Source organism: Grus americana, chromosome 9 (assembly GCF_028858705.1).
Source record: "Grus americana isolate bGruAme1 chromosome 9, bGruAme1.mat, whole genome shotgun sequence".
Classification (NCBI taxonomy): Eukaryota; Metazoa; Chordata; class Aves; order Gruiformes; family Gruidae; genus Grus; species Grus americana.
The window spans coordinates 5,284,234-5,300,553 of NC_072860.1; the positions used below are offsets into that span (position 1 = coordinate 5,284,234).

Consider the following 16,320-nt stretch of genomic DNA (forward strand, 5'->3'; position numbering starts at 1 on the left):
TAGTAATTATTTGATTATCTGTCTTTGTTAGGAACACAGGCAAGTTACCCTGCAGGATGAATTTCACTCCTCTCCTGGCAATCAGGAAATAAAGTCAATAGGATCTCTGTTTCTCAGTTGGAGGGTGGCATTCCTCTCACCTGCCACCCGCCAGCAAAGTGGCAGACAGCAGCGTAAGCCCTGCTCTGCGTCACTCTGTAGCCAAGGGCAGGAGACACCTCCTTGGGGGAATTTTTTTTTCCACAGAGTGAGTAGTAAGTTGCCCCTGCAGATACCCTCCCCTCAAGGGGAGCACGGATGTCTACCTCCAGTAGAAGCCCGATGTTCTGGCAGCTCATGCTCGGTGAGATCAAACAATACGCGCTGCTCTCCTTCCCGTCTAAGCCCAAGGAAAGCCTCCGTTACTGACACCACAGCCACATCGCTCTTGGTGCTTCTACATTGTTTCTTCCAGCACTACGTACAAGGATTTCCAACCCAATTGAAAGAGTCTTTGGTTTGCTGGTAGTTTAATTTCAATTGGCACAAGGATGTGATCAGAAGCATTCCCTGTCCCTAATTAATAGTGGATGCATCTTAAAAACAATGGAAGAGGAACTCTTTAAATAATTCTTCCTTGATAGGACTGAAAGTGGTTCTGGCACTAAAAGAACAGCCCGGCTGGCAACTCAGCAGCTTGCTCTGAGCCCACGCCCTTAAGAAGTTTCTTGACCATTATAAAGTTTGGGTTTTTTTTGTTTTGTGGAGGGTTTTTTTGTTTGTTTTGGGTTTTGTTTTGTTTGTTTTTAATGTACTGGAATAGTTTATTCCAAAAGGATATCATTACATCCTAATGGTAATGAGAAACATCACAGCTTCTAACAAGGCTGGTACTAACCATCCCATCCTAAAGGGGTGCCCTGGAGGTTCCGCATTTAAGAATTCAAAAGAGCAAGACCAACAGTGCTGGATACTACTCTTTGATTTGTGCTTTGAGTTCAGTCTTTTTCCCTTCAGGCTTTCTGACATTAAATGTGTTTCTTCTGAATCAGCAGAGTTGCCTGTCTGGTCTCTGGCTAGAAACGTAGGCTGCAGACTGAGCCTGGGACACATCAGCAATCTCTGCTTGCTCTCAGCAACTGTGACTGCCAATGAGAGATTGCAGAGGCAAGGAAAAAGCAGCCTCATTTGCTGCCAGAGTCAGTGATAAGGAAACAGGTCCTGATTAGTTGCATGTTCAAGCCTTGGCCGCAGCATCCATCACACAGTCACTTACATTCCTGAGTTGACACAATCCCCAGAAAAAAACCTGCACCATAAGCCAAGCAAGAGGGCAAATGCACTTTAGAAGGAAGCAAAAGAACTCATAACATAGCCACAGATGCTTAAAATAAACTAAAGTCCCAAAATAGTAACAAGTAAAGTAGATTCAAAAGACTTTAAAAACAGGAATTAAAACCTTTCCCCAAACACCAACTAGTACCTCTGTTGTTCCAAGACCTTCTGTACAATACTAGCCTTCAGAGCAAAGTCTAGCTTTGTTGATACGGTATCTTCCCAAAACAGCAATGTTTATTCATATCTGATAAAATCATTACTTTTTAAACTGAGTCTCTAGAGTGAGCTTTTACTGACAATTAAAGTGGGTGTATCTTTTGGAACTGGCTTCGCAGAGTTAGTTTGAGTGAAAAAAGAACAGCAACACCACCACCACAGACAGGCACGTACAACACTCGTATGATCTCCATATCGCTCTGATGTTGACTAATTATCATAACAAAAAATAAGAACCTTCCTTCAGATGCCAGAAGTTATCCAATATCTGGCAAAAATAATATTATTACAGTTTTAGTTCTGTTACTTTAGAGAAGCTGAGTCCTGAACAAAATGCCATGAACCAGCCCTCCAGGCTAAAAGATATATTGCACGGGCTGTTTTCATAAACTATCCTCCAAACCAAGGGACACATTTCTTCACCTTAGCAATTGGTAAACCCAATTAAGGAACAGAAATATTGCAAATGAATGCACTTAATTTTGAAGAAAATGTGCGACATATGCAAACTAGTAGCACTGAAAATATGACTGGGCATCCTTTTTCTCTATTCAGATCTCATGAGCTCTGTGAGAAAAACAGCTAGCAAATCAAAGAAGGGGAAACACACAAGTCCTTGCCATCCTGGTATTACAAATCACTATAGCTCCCTCCCCCCACCCCCTTCCAAAGTCATTAATTTGCAGAGCCCTGCACACAAACGATTCTGCTCTGGCGAAAATACCTTCCTGGGTATGGGCTAAGAGGCTGATTTAGCACAGCCAGGGAGGATGGGAAGAAGGCCTAGGGCATCCCATTCACTGACAGACTCAGCTATCAGGAATTAGCTGACGACAATTCCTCTAGTATTTTGAGACATCCACTTTCCTCCCAACAAACGCAGGTGAAGAGCTTTCCCCCTTGCAGCTCGAGGGAAGACGTTGCCATGGGTGTCTGACCAGGGCAGAGCTCAGCCCCCAGCACAGCTCCAAAACCTGTAGAAGTACGTGCACTGCCCTAAGTGGGGCTCATGTCAATGCCAAAACTTAGAGCACAACCTGTTTAAACACGTTTAAGATGAAATCTTTAAAAAAAACTCAACAACAACAAAAAAAGTGACTAGTAGAACAAAAGATGGGCTATATATAATATAATTGAAGGGTGTATATAAAGGAAATGAACATTTGTTTAGTCTGTTTTTTAAAGGACCCTTAAATAACATTACATTGCTTACAACACATCAAGCCAAAGATAAGATTATTTTTAGGTTGATTTTGTGCCGTGGGTTTTGCTTTTTAAACCACTGCAGGAAAGAAACAAACTGGTGTTTATCAACATTCGCTTGACTTTGAGTTTTATATTGCTAACTTTATTTTTTGTCAAAGAGGATGGGGAAGGGCCTAAAGGAAGGAGCACCTGGAGGGAGAGAGCTTCAGGAATTGCATGTGCCAGAAGCCTCACACGACCAAGGACAGGATAAAATCTGTTTCCTGGTGAACCATGCAGTTCCCTAGCTCTGCCTCCCATCCTCGCTTCCACACACAGTTAAATGGTTGGCGCTGGGCCTTTGTGCAGACACTTGGTGAGCAGGCTTACACATGGGTGAAGTGAAAGACTGAAAAGAGAAGATAAAAAGCACAGATTTGAGCCACTCTGCTTTTAGGAATGGGAAAGGGAAAAGATCTGTCTTTACACAGCCCTCAGAGGAAGATGTCCAAGCATGGGGCATCATGGTGGATTTCAGCATTTGCACTTGCCTACAGGGGCCACATCCTTAACCCTGAGCTACCGTGGTCTGCACACTGGGCTGAGGAATCGAAATTTACTGTCGAGATGGTTTCCAGTCCCTTTGGGCATGTTGCAGAATGCCCGTTAATCAGTTTCTTGCTCTAATACAATGAGGGTTATGGTATTTGTTCACTGAATTATGGCCTGCAAAACCTTAGATGATTTATTTTACACACCTGATTCCAACAGCACAATGATCTCTTAACTTGAAAGTGCTTTGCAGCACACAAATGGGCTATCTGGTCTTCTGTGTTGCAGCCTGTCAGCATCTAAAGATCTCAAATGATGCAGAATAAAGACAACTAATCCCCGTAACTACCAGAGGCATGGCTAGTCTGTTAATTGGCAAGAATCAAATTATATTTTCTAATGTTACATTCAGTGGAAAAGCTGATCCCAAATGAACACGCTGCAGCAGAAGACTTCTTCATTTACTCTAAGTTCTGACAGTTACCAGAAGCAGTAGGAAGGAAAAAACACTGCAAGGAAAATCACTGCTTGATTTAGTGTCAGAGCACCACGGGATGGGTGGTACACGCTAACAGTTCTTCATGGCCAGTTTATGCCTTGAAACCCCAAGAGTGATAGCCGCTTCATGGAAGTGCAGATGCCTGGGAGGGACGCTGTTGTTTTTGTTCCATTCATTTTGCCTGGCAGCTTCAAATTTCCTATCTGCTCTAGACAGGTCATTTAAAAGGTGTCAGAGTCTGTGAAGGGTATCAATGCTTGCAGTAGCCCCATATTTCAGACTTTCCAGATGGTTTTCCTATGTCCAGATCTGAACAGAAAGCAGTTATGATAGATTCTCTGCCTTGAAGCTCATAGCAAAAGGTCTACAGAAAAAGAAAAAAAAAATCTATAGAAGAAGTTAAGTCACTTGTTTGTTTTTCCCTTCCTGTTTCCAGAGGGAAATGATCCTTCGCACAGTACAAACGAGGCTCAAACTCCTGACATGAAGCTGGCACACAGAGCACCAAACAAAATTATGTAAGCCACAGAATGTAACACAAACCAGTTCTTTCCCTCAAAAGCTTCAGAAGCATGTAGTCAGATGTCTAATATATACCTTAAATTACAAATTCTGGACCAGATTTATATCTAGTTGTGCAAGCCCTGCCAATGTACATCACTCAAAAACTTGGCCTAAACCACCTATTTCCACAGAAGCGTATTTTGTAGAATTCAAACTAATGCATATGTATTCCCACAGCACTGAGAACACCATGCTGTCCTGCTGCTCCTTTGGATTTCTAAAGCATTTAGCTCTGTGAACACTGTGCAAAGGTGGGCATGGCACCTGCCGATTTCCACAAAGGCTCCTGGAGCTCCACAGGACTGAGACACATGCTTAAATCCCCGGTTCACCTTCCCAGGTTTGTTCTGGCCCTCATCACCTATCAGTCTCTGAAGTGGGTCATTCTGCTCCCTTTATCACCTTCCCTCCTGTGTTTCTCTCCCCTCGCTTAGAAACCTTTAGCGAGCAGCAGCTGAGCAACGTGGCAGCCAGGGATCAGGAGGCCCTGATTGCATTGCCAATCCCAGTGCTGGGAGGTGGCAGGGAAAATCTAAACCCCATGCCCTGACCCCTTTTCTGCTCCCCATCACTTCAGCCCAGCATGCCTGGGGGGTTTCCCAGGTGATGATGCAGCTCCTCACATCATGGGACCCTGGCGTGGATGCATCTTCCAGACAGAATGGCAACGCAGCTTTTAAAAAGCTGGAAAGAGCTCATATAGTCAACATCTGGCAGCAGTTGCCAAAATAAACACAGCATAGAAATATTTGTAAAATGGCTGAGGAACATTATGGGTAATGTGGCATTATACTATAAACAGAGCAGCATATTAATCAAGCAACAATAAAGCTTTTAATTATATTTTAAAGAGTCTCACTTAAAATCAATGCAAAACATAACTCGTGCAGAATGACTGGCCTATTTCCCACTGACTGTCTCTTCCAGTTCCCCAGCTGTAAAATTAAGAAAACAAATCTTGGGGGCATAATGAGGAAAAACAGATGAAAGACTAAGGAGCTCCAATACAACCGTAATGGATACCATGCAAGTAGGTGGGCTGGAGAAGACTATCCAAGTAATACAAAATTGTGTTTGTTTGGAAGGAAATACCACAAATATCAGGAGAGGACTTTGAAAACTGGCCATCCAGCACACAAGTGCCGATTTACTAGGGAAGTCAGACGCACTTCCATTGGTTCCCACCTTTAAAACTCCCCAATAATGTCCTACCTTCTGTGATCTGCTCAGAGCTACACAGTTCTTTCCTAGCACAGCCAGCCTTTTGTAGCACATCTGTGCTGCCTACCCACAGCCCTGAGGCCATGGTCACCCACTCACTGTGGGATACTGCGTGAGCAGGGCTGCCAAAATGCTCCTCAAGGGAAAGGCTGTGACACACACCTGAGCTGCACCAGGCACTGAGTAGCTGGAACATACATGAATCAAAGGACCTTTCAGATATAATGGAGCAAAAATTGACAATATTTGCTGGTTTGCAGTGCCGAGAAGAGAGACTGTCATTGTTTACTGTAAGCTACGCTACGTATATATGGCCCTCCACAACTTTCAGCTCATCTTTAGCCTCTATCGGGAGGGGTGTCAAATTGATGGGAAGCCCTGCATGACCAAGGTACATCTCCACTGAAATCCATTGCGATGAAAGAGCATGCCACAGGCACGTAGTGCTCGCAAAGCCTGAAAGCAGAATAGCTAGGGCTCAGTCAAAGCCAATTGAAAAGCAAAGTGAAACACAATTGACTAAATGGCAATGCTGGTCACAAGCACTTGGATGAGTTTTTTTGCCTTAAAAACCCAACCAAACACTTTCTGTTCAAAGTGACCTTTCATCTCAAAACTCAGGATAACTAGAGTTACAAAACATCAGCAGAGTCAAAGCTGTAACAGCACATTTAGAAGTTACTGAAACAAAGTGCTCTGCAAACAAAAGGGACTTCTTCCTCAGGTTTCCCATCCTCCAGTGTTTTTGCCTATTTCTATTAAAGAGACCTCAAGGTTCTCTCCTCCACAAAGCTCTAAATATTACACTGTATTTCCTCATCATTGCACAGACCTGAGAAGCAGAATTGCTTTTCAGAATAAATGCAAATTTCTTAAGCTTCCTCCCACCCTTTGCAGTCAGGGGAGTGCAGCGAGCTCACCCCATGGCGTGGTCCCACAGCACCAGAGCCAGGCAAGCAGAGCAGGGTGACAGCAGCAACACATCCAATCCATGAGACAGCGATAACCAGGCAAAGTGCAAGGTAACAAAGGCTCCAAGGTCAAACCAGAAAAGCCAAACCATTTGGCTACAGCCCCAGAAGCAGGTCCAGCTACAACAGAGCCCAAACCACTACTGAAGGCTCAGGCTGGAGCTTAAATGGGGCCCCAGGGCCCACAGCTGGAGCGCGTGTGAGTGGAGGTCCCAGGTGAGGCTGCTCAAGGCAGTAAGGGCTGCCGGAGCCACCTGGGCCTAAGAAGCTAAGACAGCAAAAATCAGGTTCTGTGTTTTAAGCACCCAAAAGCGTAAGATGTGAGTACCTTGCAGTGTTGGTTTATCAGCACAGAATTCATGTGAGGTGATCATGGCTCTGCACGGGCTCACAGACAGCCCGGGGTCACTTGGGAGCCTCCGGCAGCACCAAGGGATAAAGATCACCCCAGGTGAACCTCAGAAATAAGTGGAGCGTTTGCAAAGAATGGAAAAGCGGATGATTAAGTAGATTCTAGCAACCAAGGAGTGTAAAGGTAGAGCATGAGATGCCAAAAGTCAACCTGAGACTTGCTGAAAGATACAAAAAGACATGGCAAAAATGTTCTGCAAGTGTATATATGAAAAGAGAACAGCAAAGTAGAAGAGGAACTGTTCAGCATACTGCTATGCATTCCCTCATCTTTGTGATTATACCAGCGAATACATGTAACTGGAAACAGACTGAAATGTCTTAGTAGGAAACGGCCCAATGTCGCATGCTCTGCTTGTGAGAAGCATTAGAAGATAGTGATTCACCATAAATAGTAATCCATGGTAACGTCTGATGGAAAACCAAAACAGTACAAAACTTCCGATCTAACTGTGATTACATCGAAGTCTATAGCAAACTGGCCAAGAGCACAAAGTATCTGTAGTGGAATAGGGGTAGAAAACCATAAGACTGTTTAAAAACATTTTGAAGAAGGCCAGATGGCTACAGACAGAACATACTGCTAAACGCTTCTCTAGTACAAACCATGCTAGCAAAGGTCTAAAGATATTTTCTGCAAATAGGGGAAAGGTGAATCAAATTTCCAGCACTGGACAATGAGTTTTTCAGGTTGAAGCAAGCAGCCGAGATTCTTCTCTTTTAATTCAGACCTCAACAGCAGTCCTTCCCCCCAAAGGAAAGGTTAAATGGTAATTTATATTTAGAAAGGTACAGACAAAAAGAACTTACAGTCTGATGAGTAATAGGGTATTTGAATTATGGGTCAACAGCATTGTGAATAACCTATGTACAGAAGCTCTCATAAGGATGGGGGTCCTAGCTTCTGATCAGTGCTCTGAGATGTACCCTATAACCACCCTCACATCACGCTACAGGCAGATTAGCTTGCTTTGGGGCATATTTATTTTTTTCCTGTTCAACTTAACCCAGGAGCTGCATGTTGCAAAAATATACATGGAGTTGTGGGCTGACTCTGGAATCAAAGTCGCTCTGTAAATTACCAATGCTGGACTTTCTAACACAATGAAGTAAGAAAATATTTGTTGCCCAGGTAAAATGTGGGAGAAGTACACTCTAATGCTGGGACAGAAGATAAGCTCTATGGAGAGAAGCTGAATTCATTTTATTGTATTGCACAGAAGACTACACAAGGAATACTATTATACAAAAGAATTATTCCTTATCTAATTTCTGCACACCCAGAGGATTGTGTCCAGTGCCCGCAGACAATACGTCTAGGTATAATATTAGCGCACTATCCAAGAAGCACACCTTAAAGCATGCTGAAATGGAGTACATTTTCACCAGGGCCGTAATTCCACTAGAGAATCTACTTTTATGGAAAAATCAATTTTTCACTTTCATAGCCATGTTTAAGTATTGCAATAGGTTTTATGATCGTTTTCTCAATATTAAAAATACAACTTAAAATATGACAGAACAATAAATATGACACTTGACACTTAGGAATATGATGGCAAATGAAGCGGGGAGGACTTCTGTGTTTAGTTTTTTTAAGATGGGTTGATATAATGCCGTTCATTCTATGGGGCTGACATACCTGTCAGCACTGCTTTTCTCTTTGGCTATTTTTTTTTCTTTCATAGGCTTATTATTTTCTTCTTGGTTGGTGCTAGGTGTGTTAGAGAGGAGAGAAGAAAAGAAATGAGGGGCGGGATGATTCCAGTTATTGCATCTGGCACTCCAGTGATAGTTTAGAAACTCGTTTAATTAAACAAGTGTTACTTTTTAAAGTTCGAGTAATCCTAGCCTGTAACATGAAGCTGGGAAAGCAAACAGACTTTTGTTCAGCTGATAAGCACATGCTGAAGATGAGTGAAAGGAGGAGATTAAATGGGATGCCACATGAATGCAAACAGGCAGAATGGTTGGGGGGGGGCTGCGTGCACATGTGTGTGAGCACACGTGCACACAATGAAAGGCTTGCACAGCCAGAGCTGAGGCCAGAGCTGCAGCATAATGAGAAGCTGTAAAATGCACTCCTCGGAATGCCATTTGATTAGAAAAGCAGATGATTTGGAAGGATAATCTGATTTCTGACGTGAAATCACCAGATACCACATCACACTGATAGCAGACAGAATATGGGACTTGCCTTAGAGTTATCAGTGTTTGAATCTGACTGCTTCCTCAGAACAGAAAAAAATTCCTCCTCTCTCTGTCCATCACCTCTCCCACTTCAGAGCAAGTGGCAGGAGAATCAGTCCCGTGCATACAATAGCTCCCCGGAGGCGGGCATCGGGGAAAATTATATGTGATGCTCTCACTGCAACAAAAGGAAACACTATGAAAATCTGGTACGATGCAAAAGAAAGCTCAGAAGGGACAAAGCTTGCTCTTTTCTGCTCTTGATCCAACAAATCAGCTAAGATTAAGCACACACATAGCCCTTACTGTGAAGGAGGGAGATCTAAGTAACTATTTGCTTTAGTTTCTCCCTGGGTTAAAGTCTTTGGAAGGCAAATGCCCAAGCATGGACCTTGCTCTCCCTGCGAGCTGCGCGCTGGGCGCGTGCACTGCACAATGACAAGATTAGCACCGTGTGTTCTCTCAACGCTAATGACGTGTTATTTCTTTTCTCATCTGAAATTTCTATCGCATAAAGCAAATGACTCCGAGTACTGTTACTGTTAGCAAGCCTAAGGCCAGAGGACTTCAGAGCTCCTGCCCTAATCAGCCACTTCTGTCCATGCTCTGCGCTTGGCCTTGGCAGGTTCTGCTGCAGTCGGAGCCAGCCGGGTCTGAAATGCAGGAGCTGGCACCAAAGGCGGCGGGTGAGGGCTTTCCTTTGTTGATTACATACTGCCAGGTTTTAGAAACTGGAATCTCTCAAACCAAGGGAGAGGATGGTGTCTGGAGGATGTTGGAAAGATATTTCTGATTGGCACTGAAGGCTTGCAAAGGATTAGGAGAGAATTAGGCTCAAATAGAGTTACCGTGATCAAATATGGTGCTATGCGTGATCGGGTTGCAGCACTTCCAGGAAAGAGCGCCTAATGAAAGCGGGTGTCAGTCAAGGCAAGGAGCACGAGCCCGGGCACGCCCGGAGAAAAGGCAATGCTGTCTGCAGAGCTGTGGCACTGGGAAACTAGGAGCTCAGGGGAGGACGCTGAAGAAATCAGGAGCAGAGCTTTCAGGGGACCATGGCTGGCTGAACCACCGTAGCTGCATGAGCAGTAAAGGGACACCGGTGATTTTATTCCCACCCCGAGTCCCCGCTGAATACATTATTTTCTGCCTAGAAAAAATGCCTGAATCATAAGGCACTGATCACTTCTGAGATAGTGCCAGAAAATTAGTATTTAACTTTTATACTCATAAGCAATACCAAGGGACTGTTAATAAAGAACAGAAAGCAAAAATTTGGGTTTACATTTCACAGCCAGATAAAAAGCCTTTCCCTCTGAAAGGTTCAGCTACTCTCCCCACACTCCCGTGCTCTGCAACAAACCCTGTCCTGCCTCCTTCCCGCAGCTCCAGCCAGGAGGGTCTTCCTACCACGGCACCCTGCTCCAGCACCTGGGCTTTCCTCTCGTGTCCCTCAGAGAAAAAAGGGATTTGAGACTTCTGAGATCTGAAGATGTACTTGTATGAAAAAAGTGCCCAAGAATTTCAGAGAAAAATAAGAGATTTTGAATACTGCATGGATTCTTGGAATTTAGAAATTGTGAAAAATGATCATTGTACTAAGTTTCCTGAGAGAAAAATTATTGTTATCATCATCATCATCATCTCAGGCTGCGATACTGACCTCTAAGAAAGGCTGAAGAGATGAGAGATCTGAGAAAATTAAAACTATGCTGATATTTATTCACATGGAACAAATAATTCATATAGTTTGAGAAAATACACTGAAGTTTAAACATTTATTGTGAGCTGTTACATTGTTTTAAATGGAGGCTGTTCACATATTGTCTTCTTTTAAAATGGAATCGTATTTTCTTATTTATTTCAGTAAGTCTGAATGTTTCATTTCTCAGTCAGAATTGTTAATCAGGAAGATGTGATACAATCTGCTAAATCTCAAGAGTGCTAAGATTGAAGGGCCTTTAGCAGTGGTACAGGTAATTAAGTTTGTTATGATTTTCTATATATTCTGCAGCAGAAAATCTGATTGTTCTTTTGGCAAGGGGCCATGTCTGTTCATCTTCAAAGATGACCTGTTTTAAATTTGAAAATAAATATTATTTAAAGTTGGAGATAATTTTATTTCAATAGAGCACATAATACCAATGTATGTTCTTCATTATATACAGCAATTCATTTTTTTGCTAATATACTACTGTGCTGAAAACTTGTGTGACTTTTTTAAAATACATACTCAAAAGATGAAAATACTAAAGGCAGGTACATAGCTGATGTAACCTACGATGACAGATCCTGTGGAGCTCTGTTAACATCTTGGCGTATTAATAGCCTGGAATTTTTTGACTGACTGTAGTAAAGGGAAGCTTCGGGTTTGAAAAAGAAGAGAACTTACCAAATTTTTTTCTCATTAGTATTTCTCACCAATTTCCATGAGAAATTTTGAGAAACAATGCCTGTGGGAGTTGTCCAGAAGATTCTTACTAGTTGACAAGTGAAGGAGAATGTTGTTTTGGAAGGATCGTTGGGTTAGGGGCTCCACATTTACCTGGTGCTGGAGAGAATACAACCCCTTTGTACCACTGGGGACCGTACCGTGCTGAATTAGAACTACCCTGTGGATCTAAGAAATGCCTCGGGTATTTAACACCTCCGGCCACTCTAAGGAGCTAATCTGAAACTCTCACTAGTCAACTCAAAGGTGATTTATTTAATTAAACGGAAATATACACACACACTCTCCAATCTTAAAGCCCCGATAGTTTCAGATAATATTCAAAATATAACCATAGTCATTGCCATGAATCCACACATGCTCCCACATCTGGTTCTAGCCAACAGATCATATTGTTTTCTCCCTCAAGAAACTGTCAAAACCGAAGCCCCCAGGAAAGCCCTAACCACATGCATCTCTCCAGTTCCTGGGATTTACCCCTAACGGTATTTTACAAGCTATTAGATCAAACAGGAAAAAGAAGATGATTGCAGCCATGCAGCTGGTTTACTGTACAAACAGCTGGTTTACCAGCTAAATAATATTAAAAGTATCTGACCAGTTCTCATGTAGAGGCTTTGTTAATTTATGTGCTCAATTTGGATTTCTGGGAAAGGAATCCTGTTGTTCATTCTGAAATACTTTTGTTTTGATCAGTTATAGTATTCAAGTCTTCAACGCTAATAAATATATTAAAAATAAGCCAAACAAAATATCACCTTGGTGCACTGTATTATTAATCTGTAGTCATTTAATTTCATCATGTTTGTATATTTTTTCCTAATAAGTATCCAATTAAAATAAGGCAACAATCAAATTAATCTACAACCTATAACAACTGGTTTTCCTTAGCGCTGAATAACACATGTGCACTACCTTAGCCTAATAAAGAATTTAAAAAAGAGTATTAATGTGGTACTTCTCAGAAAAAGGTGTGAGCTTCCCACGGATTCATCAATTATTACATTACCGCATACTGCCCGAGAGTTTAGCAGTCAGGCATTTGATGATGGGCATTTTAAGGCATTAACGCTGGGCAATTTTCTCTAAATTCTTTTCAGGACAAATCTCCTTAAGCTCATAATATCTTAACACCTTCCAAGAACAAAAGCCTTACATTCTAAGACAGCAGTGTTAATGTAGTCTACGTATAACACATTGACGATACCCGTGAATTGTACGAGACCCCAGGAGAAAACAGATTACACATCTGCTCATTTTGCAAACGCGAGGTAGAGAGGCATGCTGTCACTGCAAGCTATTAAGCCTTGCTGAGGGCTAAGATCAACTAGTTCAGGATCACTGATGCCACGCTAACGTGACTGTATGGGACCAGAGGAGAGGGAGAGGGAGCTCCCAGCTGCGTGCCGAGGGCATGCACGCCGACGTGCCCTGGATCTCCGATCTTGCAAACTGTTCCTCCCAGCGCTTACCCCTTGCCCTTGCCAATGCTCTGCTGGCAGACCCGCCTGAGGAGCCGCTGGACGGCATCCACGCTGAGATGTGCCTCGCAGCTCAGAAAAGGGCACGGATACATGGCCCGCTCCTGCAAATGAGAGAGGCCACTCCCAAAGAAGAGATTAGCAAGGGAAAGCCTTCTGTCTCAGAAGTTAATTTACGACCACGTCCCAAATCCCAGAAATCAATGAGAGATGTGTGATGCATGAATAAAATGGAAAGAGTGGAGAACCTGAATGCTCGCTAGGGAAGAACTTTTATTTTGACTATTTACCTTCTCAACTTGTTAGCATTTATCTAGTTTCAAACAGCTGTGACCAGTATGGAAAAGGGATCATTGCAAAGATTTAACAGTAAGGCTCTTTCAGGGAAATACAGCAAACACAGAAAAGTAATCTCCATCAAAATCAATGCACATATCTGCTAAAAAGGAGAAAGAACCTTTAAGTAAAGACACGCCTGTGCCAGTATTCAAGCCTTCTCTGTAGCATGAGGGAAGAAATTAAGAAGAATTTCTTTTTTTATAATAGTCTGCTGCTCTTTGAAAATTACAATATTAAGGTACTGTGTATAATACGTAAGTCTGCCTAAAAAGAACGCATACAGAAGAGATTGTGTTTGGTTATATAAAAGTAGTGATGGATTACATTGCACTCATCAATATCAGCGCAATGTAAAGGATTTGAAATCAATGATTTGATTTTGAACAAGGTGCAGAGAGTTTGTACATGGTTAGTCAGAAGTATTGTACTTTACATAAATGCTTTAGAAATGGTGACACAGTAATTACAGTACTGGGAAATGGCTACTGTCTATCCCCTCCGCATTTTATAGACTAAATAGACATTTCATGCATATTGAATACACTTGTGTTAGCTCAATTCATTTTTTCAATATCATTTTATAAGGTAAGAATAATATAAATTCTAAATTGCTATTCAAATGCTACATCTATTTTATCATGAGTTACATTTTTAATAAAATGCAACTTTACTTGAAGCATGCATAATGTTTGCATAATCTGTGGAAGAAAATTGTCACTCTAGGAATTTATAATTTACTTATTTCTTACAAAACCTTCTTTTGATGTATTCTGCAGATTGATGGGGTTTCAGTGTATTTATACAGATGTAAAAATATTTTCTGTGGTTGCGTATTTGCTCCTTTGAGTAGACTTCTTTATAGTTTGCAATATATTTTCATATAGTTTGCAAATATAAGTTTATGATTTATCTGCAGTTTAAAAAATTCATTTCAAATCTTCTTTGATACAACACACTTCCAATTTTTGTTGTGACACAGATTATGCAAATTTGCTTGACAAAGAGCACGCAAACCGATTTTAAAGTAGGAAGTTCAGCTGCCAGTACCTAGGCTTCTGCATTAAATCAAAAGGATTGTGGTTTTTTAGTCTCACGGGTGGACATTGATTTCTCAGGGTTTTTTGGATTAATGGGGAGACTCCCACTGGGCATTTCCTGGTGATACATTTGGGTATGCTGCTGAACCACTGCTGTGTCCCCATTAGTGTCATGCATCTTTTTCATTTACTGACAAGCTGTCAAGGATCTCTGGAGATGTCACAGGACCCTGGAATATGATTAAAGTGTTGGGTTTGGGTTTGGTTTTTTTTTTTATTAAGCTCTTTCCAGTTCATTATATCCATGTGGAGTTTATGTCAAGTGAGTTAAAGCCTTAAAACAGTCTGGAGACAGTCAGTACTTTGCTACTCAACTGAGTAGGACTGCATATCCAAGAGAATCACTCGGAACAGGAGAGCTTCACGCTCTGATGCTTTTTCAGCCACACACATCCTCGTCTGATGGGAAACCCATATAAAGATGTGATAGTGCCAATCCAAGAATTGCTCTGCAACTGCAAGAAAAGCCTCCAGATACAAATTGAATGTGATTCTAAGGCTCGTGACTGGGAGCCTCTGTTGATGCTCGAGGTTTTCCCTTGGCTTTGGAAAAGCAAAACCCAGGCAGCACCAGTTCGTAACTGGAGGGCTGCAATGAAACCCGCACAGGTGGTGGTGATCCCGCACAGACGGCGCTGGGGAGAGATGTGGCGGGCAGTAGCATCCCTGCCTTCAACCCCAACAAACAGGTTCCACTAGGAGAACTGAAGGGAAACGTCGTCTTGTACGAGCAAGAGGAGGAGGAGTATAGCAGAAAACCCACCCTCGGGGATAAGGCAAGAAACTTCCAGGAAACATTCCCCCACCTAAAGCCAGTGGAATGAACGCAAATACAGCAGATATTTATCTGACCGCCTGGTATGCAGAATATGTTTTTCACACTATGGGCTAAAACAAGACATATAGTCCTTGGGGCTTTAATAAAAAATGAAGAGGTCCATGAAGAGAGAAGGAGAAAAACTAACTTCCAGTGAACATAAGTAGTTGGTCACTTTCAGAAATAATATTTTTAATGTGTGAACATAACGTGAATATTTCAATTCCCAGGACTATTCTGTGAGTACTTTTTATGATGAGTGATAAAATGTTCCAGCTTGGCTACAATTGTACTAAACTGTTGTAATGGGATTCTGTACTTTCAGTTGAAATGGGACTGCATCCCAGCTTTGACAGCATGCTTTATTATCAATAGCTGATTTTGAATTGCTGCCACGACCTCTGTAAATTATATAAATTAGGATATGAGCAAAAGACAGTGTCACTGTTCTTTAACCCGAAACAATGTCATTTTCTGTGTTTTGGCACAGGCCAGGCTCATCATTGCAGTTCATCCCGAGCAGGAACTTTGCAGGCAGCCTCGCAGGCATAAGCATCACTACGTGTGGGATACTGTCCTGTGCAGCACAGATGAGGGCAGCAGAATGTAACCCTTCATTCGTTGGCTCAAAGTGTTATCTCATTCAGTCAAAGGCAAAATTCCCAGTGACGGTTACTGGGTCAGAAATAGGCCAAACTCCCCTATCTTGGTTTTTCTGGCCTTTATTCCTTCTCCTGAATGTTATAATATAATGCCTTTAAATCAAGGAGAACTTCCTGGCTGAAAATACCAAGCTTACTAGGTGGCTTTAACAACTACACGGTTTTTTGCAGGTGGCAAAATATTCCAGTTTAAATCTGTATTTTTCCTTTTGTATTAAAAACCTACAAAATATCCCCTCAAATGCATGTTCTTCCAATTGTGTTACCAAATGTTTTGGTTTTAGAAAATGTTTCAAAAACTAGTTTATGGTTTTTTATAGGATGAAAACTGCATTTCCTCCATCAG

At 42.0% G+C, this 16,320-nt stretch overlaps 1 protein-coding gene across 3 annotated transcripts in view; it reads right to left on the minus strand.

Moving 5' to 3' along the window:
• The window catches only part of LOC129209973 (glypican-5-like), a 385,983-nt gene that overhangs the window by 72,400 nt on the left and 297,263 nt on the right, over nucleotides 1–16,320 (minus strand). The gene's annotated exons all lie outside the window — the stretch shown is intronic.